General features: G+C 39.6%; 1 long non-coding RNA gene across 7 annotated transcripts in view; it reads right to left on the bottom strand.

Moving 5' to 3' along the window:
• LOC104860018 overlaps nucleotides 1-7,675 on the bottom strand; it is a 72,665-nt gene that overhangs the window by 49,780 nt on the left and 15,210 nt on the right. For all 7 annotated transcript variants that reach the window (XR_004516184.1, XR_004516183.1, XR_002025239.2 and 4 more), the window contains 2 exons: nucleotides 6,409-6,455; nucleotides 2,997-3,057 (listed from right to left, as the gene is read on the bottom strand). This is a non-coding gene — a long non-coding RNA (uncharacterized LOC104860018). The remainder of the gene's footprint in view (nucleotides 1-2,996; nucleotides 3,058-6,408; nucleotides 6,456-7,675) is intronic.

A 7,675-nucleotide genomic window follows, 5' to 3' on the forward strand; every position in this document is an offset into this window, starting at 1 on the left:
CTTCCGTTCTTTTCTATTTAATATGTTGTAATTCATCTCATCACTATTGTATTTTATGTTCATATCTTCCTAAACTTGGCCACCTGGAGTCCTTCTGAACCAGTTCCTTCCTTTGGGATCTGCTCGCCACAGACTTGGTGCAGTTCATTACTTTCCAGCACAGGAAGGTATTCCAGGCTCCCCCTGTCCTTTTCCTGAACCAGTCATCTCTCCATGTATCCCTACTTGCTTTAGGTGGCCAATGGTGATGATTATCAGAAACCACATCTTTTTTAAGCTCTCCCTGTCTCCACTGAGTTGAACCCTAAAGTATTACGAGTCCATGATACATATTTCCAATAACGCTGGTCAGATTAAATCCAGCCTTTTTGAGCTAAGGACATGTGAGCGTCCTGTAATGGATGCAAGGGTAAGCAAGAAGAGGCAAGGGGTGGACCAGAGTTCCAGGTAGCACTGCGTCATTGGGTGCACTTCTAGTCAGTACAGCACCAGATTCATGCTCTCCAACTGTAAAAAGAATTACCTGCCTCCAAAGGGTTCTGGGAAAATTAATTTGCTAATGCCTGTAAAGAGGCCTGAAGATCAAAAGTTCTTTGTATATGCTAGTATTATTAGCTTAAGTGGTCCTCTTGCACCCGATGGAAACTGAGATGGCTCAGTAGCCGTGTCATTGTGAAACCATGCAAGACGCATCATCACATCAGTGCCCGAGCAGCAGACATCTGAGTGGTGACACTGCAAGAATACGCGAGAGGCAGTAAATATGAGTGGCACTTGATTTCTAAAATCCAAGAGTGTATTTAGTTGAAGCAAGGTGGGCTGACTCTCCACCATGCCTATCTGTTCTGTGTGGTGTGTTTCACATGCACCATGTTCTAATTTATTTCTTTACTCCTCTCTATTATTAATTGTAAACTTGCAAAAATCTCCAAGAGAGGGCAGATAAAAGTATGAAAAAGAAATAATCATGTTGAAGAGAAAATGCCATAATGTGGCCTGGCCCAAAGTTAGGCAAGTCGCTTCTCTGGGTCTCTGGCTGCTGGTCCCACTTAGAGATGACAGTGTTGTGGCTCTGGCTTCACATGTTATTGGAGATACACTAAGAACCCCAGTCCACAGCCAGGCCAGGATCTAAAGAACAAGTGAGGAAGAGGGAGGTTGGAATGTGGGAACAATGTGTCTATTCACATGCCTTTCGTTTTCATCTACCTACGTATTCATGAGGAAAGGTAAGGAGACTTGAGGCCACCTAAGGTATTGGTAGGTTATTTTGTGCTTTGTTTTGCTTTTGTCGTGAGACAGGGTCTCACTATGTAGCTCAAGGTGGCCTTGAACTCACTGTGTGCAGCCAGGCTGGCCTCAAACTCATGGCAGTGCTCCTGCTTTAGCCTCCTGAACGCTGAGATAACAGGCGTATCCTACCACATCTGACTGTACTAGCAGATTATTTATAAAAACAGCTGCAATATTTCTACCCTTCTCTATATGCACAGCACTTCTGCCATGAGCTCTGCCACTTCTTCCAGAAAAAAAGGAATGTATTCTTTTCTCATGAATGTGGGTTTGTCCTGAGATTTGTTAAATCAAGAGACATTTTAAGCATGTATCAAGAGTGTGTACGCTTTCCTTTGCTGTAATAAAATACTGAGGATAATCAAATAAGGAAAAAATTAATTGTATCCTTTCACAATGCTATGGGTTAAGTACCATTCTTTCTTCTATTTGACAGATGGGGAAATCAAGTCAGGTAGGGCTTATCCAACTTGCAGCTGCTTTTACATATACTGAGTAGTGCAGCCAAGAATTAGTCTGGGTAGGTTCAACTTTGAGGCCTGTGCCTTAATCCCGATGCAAAGCTAGGTATTATAGCCATTCCTCTGGTGGACTGTGGCATATCCTGATGGCCTTCAAACTCCTGTAGGTAGAAACAGCCACATGCAGTGAAAATGTTTTATTCACTAAAGTCTAACGGTAAAGAAACTACTCATCCTCTTCTCAGAAGGATGTGGGGGTGGAGGGTGTGTTTTCAGAAACACCCAAGAGCCTCAGCATGGATTTTGATACACTCTTCCCTTCTGAGACGTCTCAGATTCATAGGATCCAGACACCCTGTCTGGGAAGTAACAAGGCCAGAACTTGCAGCACCAAATGTGTCTGTGATTTCTGCGCAAGTCACCTGAGAGCAATGAGCTGGCCAGGCCAGGGACAGTCACACGTGTTCCAAATGTAAAAACCAAAGGAGGCCAGACTGCAACGTGACCAGACCTGACAAGAGTACAGATGAAATGCCAAAAGAAATGTCCTCTCCTACCCAGGCAGGTAAACAATCCTCCACCTTCAGAATCCTATCCGGCATCCACATCACGGAGGTAGCAAAGCAAGTGTGGCGCTCACATGTCCAATCTGGATGGTGAGAGTGCTGCTTAGAGAAGCGTCAAGACAGATCCTGATGAAGAATGAAGCATTACACAGGAACAATTATGAAGAGCATCCTCTCACTCTTCCTGGGAATGTCACAAACAGCCTCCCATACAGTGTGAAAAATGAGATTAGAGAAGGGACTTGAACTGGAAATGTGAAGACACTAAAATCAAGCTTATTTGGGTATGATGTCACCATGAGTTGATAGAAGCTAATGACCATGAGGTAGGGGTGTGTGTGTGTGTGTGTGTGTGTGTGTGTGTATCCTCTGCACTATCTCTTATTTTAAAGTAACAATGAAACCCTCACAGAATGAAATTTAAGTTTTTCAAATGACTCCTTTGGCTATGTATTTTAGAACTTTCACCATTAAGGATGTTACTTTAAACACTGAAAATGGAAGATAGAAAGTGAAACAGCGAGGAAGAAGAAAAGAGAGAAGAGATGGATCGGCAAGAACATTTGCTTCCTGTGATAGACGTTGCAGTTGTGTACAGCAGTTACAGGGTGACATTCTAGATTCTCAGCGTGGCTATGACCGTGAAGATGTACATCTAGATCAGTGAGGGACCTACCTGGCAAGAAGTCCAACGAGTCCCGTCAGGATCTGTCAAAATATGGGGGTCCCGGTGAACACTGTGAGAAGCAAATAAAAATATTAGTAGCTGAAAGCTCTTAAGTGCTTGTGTGATACGTGATAAGCAGTGAGTATCTGACAGCTCTCAGAACAAGCTAATGAGGGAAATCTATGTTGACTTTAAGGACAAGGGGAGGAGTCAGAGAATAAGGAACCCCTAGAAGTCGAGAGCAGACACCACTTTCCACCCTGAGCACCTGCTTTCCTAAGGTGTCTGTGCAAAATTGGACTTTTTTTTAAACCTCATCCTCAGTTAACGAGACTTAACTATAATGTCTCCATAAGTATCAGGCCCTGATTCCCTCAAGCCTCCCCTAGAAGAAGTTATTGTCCAGTCCCATTTTGTCCTTGAGCTACATTGTTTCTCATTGAGTTTATTGGTACTTTTTAGGTATACAGTACAGTTACATTCATTATTGGATTCTTGCACCTTTGCATTATGTATCTTGGTTCTTATTTTTCCCCATACCCCTCTCCTCCCTTTACCCCCTCCACTTTTCCCTATTTACAAAGACTTTGCTCCAATTTTTCCCTTTTCTAATTTTTTCTTTTCCCTTTGAGCTACATTTTTAAAGGGCAGGAAATTCAGTAGCCAACTTAGCCCATTGTCTTGAAAGTTGTAGAACTTTTCTTGCATCTTCATATTGAGGAATTTGCATGTTACTTAGGATTTCTGTTTTTTAACTTTTAATCACTTACCTAATATTTTTAATTGATTTAGCTCAGTGGTTCTGGTGCCTGCTTCACAAGCACAAGTACCCAAGTTTGATCCCCGGTACAAAATATCAGTAGCCAACTTAGCCCATTGTCTTGAAAGTTGTAGAACTTTTCTTGCATCTTCATATTGAGGAATTTGCATGTTACTTAGGATTTCTGTTTTTTAACTTTTAATCACTTACCTAATATTTTTAATTGATTTAGCTCAGTGGTTCTGGTGCCTGCTTCACAAGCACAAGTACCCAAGTTTGATCCCCGGTACAAAATATATAACAGTAAAGATATAAATGGTGCCTGGCTTAAATAAAGAATCACAAAATCATACACAGAACTATAAATGTATATTTAGTCCATAATACTATCAACTTGCACTGCCCAATTTAATAATTTCTAGCCAGCTATGACCAGTGATGTAAGCTAAAGTTTAATGTAAAACAATATGCTATATCTTTGGCTAAATATTTAGTGCTAAATGGGCCCCTTTTGTTACTAGAAAGCACAAAAATGGAATGTTCCTATGATGGCAGAAGGTTCTATGGAAATGTTCTTATCTTTATCATGTATTTTCATCAGAAATTATAATTGGTCTTTATTTCCCTTATATTTATCTTTATGTTTCATGTCTGTTTATTCCACTGAATGCAAACTCCATGAAGGTTTTTTTTCCCCTTACTACATATCACACACACAGCAGACACTCAACAAATTTACTGGATAGACAAGTTTAGGAACCATGAACTAATCTGAAAAAGTTGTTAACAGCTTAGTTCTAAATTACTGTGCAAAGAACTTGAGAGAAGAGAATGTCATGAAAGGAGAAGATACATGAAGAATTTGATAGCCCATGGACAAAAAGAAAGTTATCGTGTATGATGAGAACTTAACAGCAAGTAAAGACATGCAATGATCTTCCCTGGAATCTTAGGAAAATACCTTTCTGCTGAAAGAGCTGGAATCTGACCACCCTCACTGATGCAATCAGAAACTGGGAAATTTGTTCCTATGCCAGAAATGTTAGTTTTTGTTATTACTAGAGATTGACTCCAAATTGTGGCTGGCTAAAGGGGACCTGACACCTACCTATCCTTTGCCAGGTACTTCTCTTGTCCCTACACTTTGTGTGGACCTTGACAGAGCAATGCTCTGTCAGTGAGCAATGTTGTTGCCCAAATCTCCAGCAGGAAGCTTCTCTTTATTGTTAATACAGCTCACTTCACAGGCTATGTATATGTAAGTTCAATACATGGTTTTGGGTAGTTCATTGGATAGCTCAGTTAACTGTTAACTCACTTAGTTAACTTAGTTAACTCACTCAAGCTCCTGTCCTACTCAATCCATACCCCTCCTCACCTGTAACTTGGGCTAAGTCCCAACATGACCTGCTCCTAAACATATCTTAATTACAAAAGTCTCATGTCTCCATTCTGTGTCTCCCAAGGCCACCGTGAAGATGCATATGCATTCCTCCAATGCATCTCGTCAGAGAAGTATGTGAGTTGAATTTTCCATTCTAAACACTTTCTGTGTCTTCAGGGAGAAATGAGACAACTCTCTAAGGAGAGAGCAGAGAGTAGAAATCACTATGATGTTTGAAAGAGATTTTGTAAGAAGTAGTCCCTAGTTCCTGATGATCACTAAATAATGCTGACTTCTCAGGACTGAACTGCATTATACTAACATAACTTTTAATAATTTGGGTTTTAGAAAAATAATGTGGATATATAAAAACATCAGTTAAGCTATATTAGCAATCTGATATAAATATTGATGTGGATATGAATGTAAATATATAAATAGATGCTTATTACTGGTAGATAGATGACAGATACATACATACACAGAAGCACGAATGCTCCATCATTTTCACTCCTGCATTGCAAAGAGGTGCCCTTCCCCCCTCAGTCTTGCCCATCCCTTCTTTGAGCCCCTCTTGGAAGCCTGTGTAGATCAGCTCTTGAGCTCCTGCTAGCTGCAAATGTAAGAATAGCTAAACTTAGAAATATCAGAAAGTTCTTGGCTGGAAGGAAAGCCAAGATAATACAAGGTCTGTAGAATGAGTTCTATGGTCAATAAAAAGAAAAACTGGAGAAAAGACATGAGAGATACTGGAGAAGAGGGTGTATGTGTGTGTGTGTGTGTGTGTGTGTGTGTGTGTGTGTGTGTCTAAGAAGGGAGAGATAGAGGCTTGTAAGAAGAAGATATTCAGTTTCCTTGCTTATTAAGAATATTTCTCAAAAAGTGCATGAAAATTTTGTTTTCTCTGTTATTTTTCTATGCTGAGCGGCCTTTCTTAAACCAGGCACTGTGTTGAGATAAGGACATTGAAAGAGCTCCACATTTTCCTTGTATTTTTGATGTTTAATTGCTAAATTTCCCTTAAAGTTTCAAAGAAAAAGTTATATGAACAAAAATACTTATCTAAACATTGATGAAAACCACAGAAATTGGAGACATTCAAATTGCCGCTGTCTTAGTCAGGTTTCCATTGCTCAAATAAGACACCAGACAAGCACAACTTAAAGGCGGGAGGTTTCATTTTGGCCCATCATTTCAGAGGTTTCAGTTCACAGTCAGCTGAGATTCCAAGGCAGAATCATTATGTTGGAAGGGCATGGCAGAGAAAAGGTACTCACCTCGTGGCATCTGGAAAGTAGAGAGCAGGGCAAGAATCCAGAACAACCTAAGAACCAGATATAGTGACCAAGATCATGCCTCCAATTAGCTACTCAAACACATCAAAAAGCATGCTTTACTAATCTAGACATCCCTTGAGCCAGTCGGACTGACCATAAGGATTAACTATCAGATCTACCAAATAGGTAGACGATGGTTTTCAATTTGCTAGAGACTCAAGAGTAGTAACCACAAAGCTTAGCTTTTACTGAACTGCTATTACATGCCATTTTCTTCATCTCTTTTCATGTAACAACACAGCTAGTTTTCAAATAAGCTTACGAAGTAGACGTTACTGCCCTTTTATAGATGGGGCTCCTGAAGCACAAACAAACAAAGCCCAATGATAGAGATCACAAACGAAAGAGTTAATGAACTGTCATTCCAAATCCTGATAAAAATACTGATTTATATTGGAAATCAGTATTTTTACCAGGATACCATGGTGCTCTTGAGATTGTACATGATAAATGCTAGGCAGTGAATGCACAACAGTCCCTTATGAAAAGTTCTATGAATATGCAGAAGAAAAGTTCCATAAGATGTTCTCACCACAAATGTCCACAAGCAAGCGCTAGAAAGGGGTGTATGGGGTGATGCAGGCATGGCTGAGCCACATGATTTTCATGATATTTTAATATTATTCGAAGCACAAAGCCAGGATAAACAAACAAATGCTAACTTAAAGCCTATTTCAGTTATTTACATTTCCCCCTTATGCTTAATTTTATATATTGATGTGAGCAGGCTTTTCCTTGCTACTTTTCTCTCTTTTATAAATTTGTCACATACATTCCTCTCTGATAGGACTTTTAAAGATGGTAATTAAATCCACATATAAACATATGGTTATGTCTAGTTACACAATTAATGTTAATATATGGCATGTAATCACCATCTAATTTGAATTATATAGCATGTGGTGACATAATTATAACATGTAATGATGGAAAGACTTTTATTTAGACTGAATGAAATGACTACAATTTGAATTGGATGATTCCTAAATTACAATTTCCTACTTGCTTTAAGAGTCCCTCAGGGAAAAGGACAGGCTGAGCCAAACCTGTTATTATGGGGGGAAAAAAAGATAGAAAACAATTTAAGTATGAAAGAAAACAAGGTGAGGTGAGATGTGATATTTCTTGTTTTTATCAGAAAGAAATGAGTGAGCCTAGCCAAAGGTTATTTTTAGGCTACTTGTTAAATAAAAGTGCTTTCAAGCCA

The sequence above is a fragment of the Fukomys damarensis genome, unplaced genomic scaffold, assembly GCF_012274545.1.
Source record: "Fukomys damarensis isolate Sample0158 unplaced genomic scaffold, DMR_v1.0_HiC HiC_scaffold_7, whole genome shotgun sequence".
Taxonomy (NCBI): domain Eukaryota; kingdom Metazoa; phylum Chordata; class Mammalia; order Rodentia; family Bathyergidae; genus Fukomys; species Fukomys damarensis.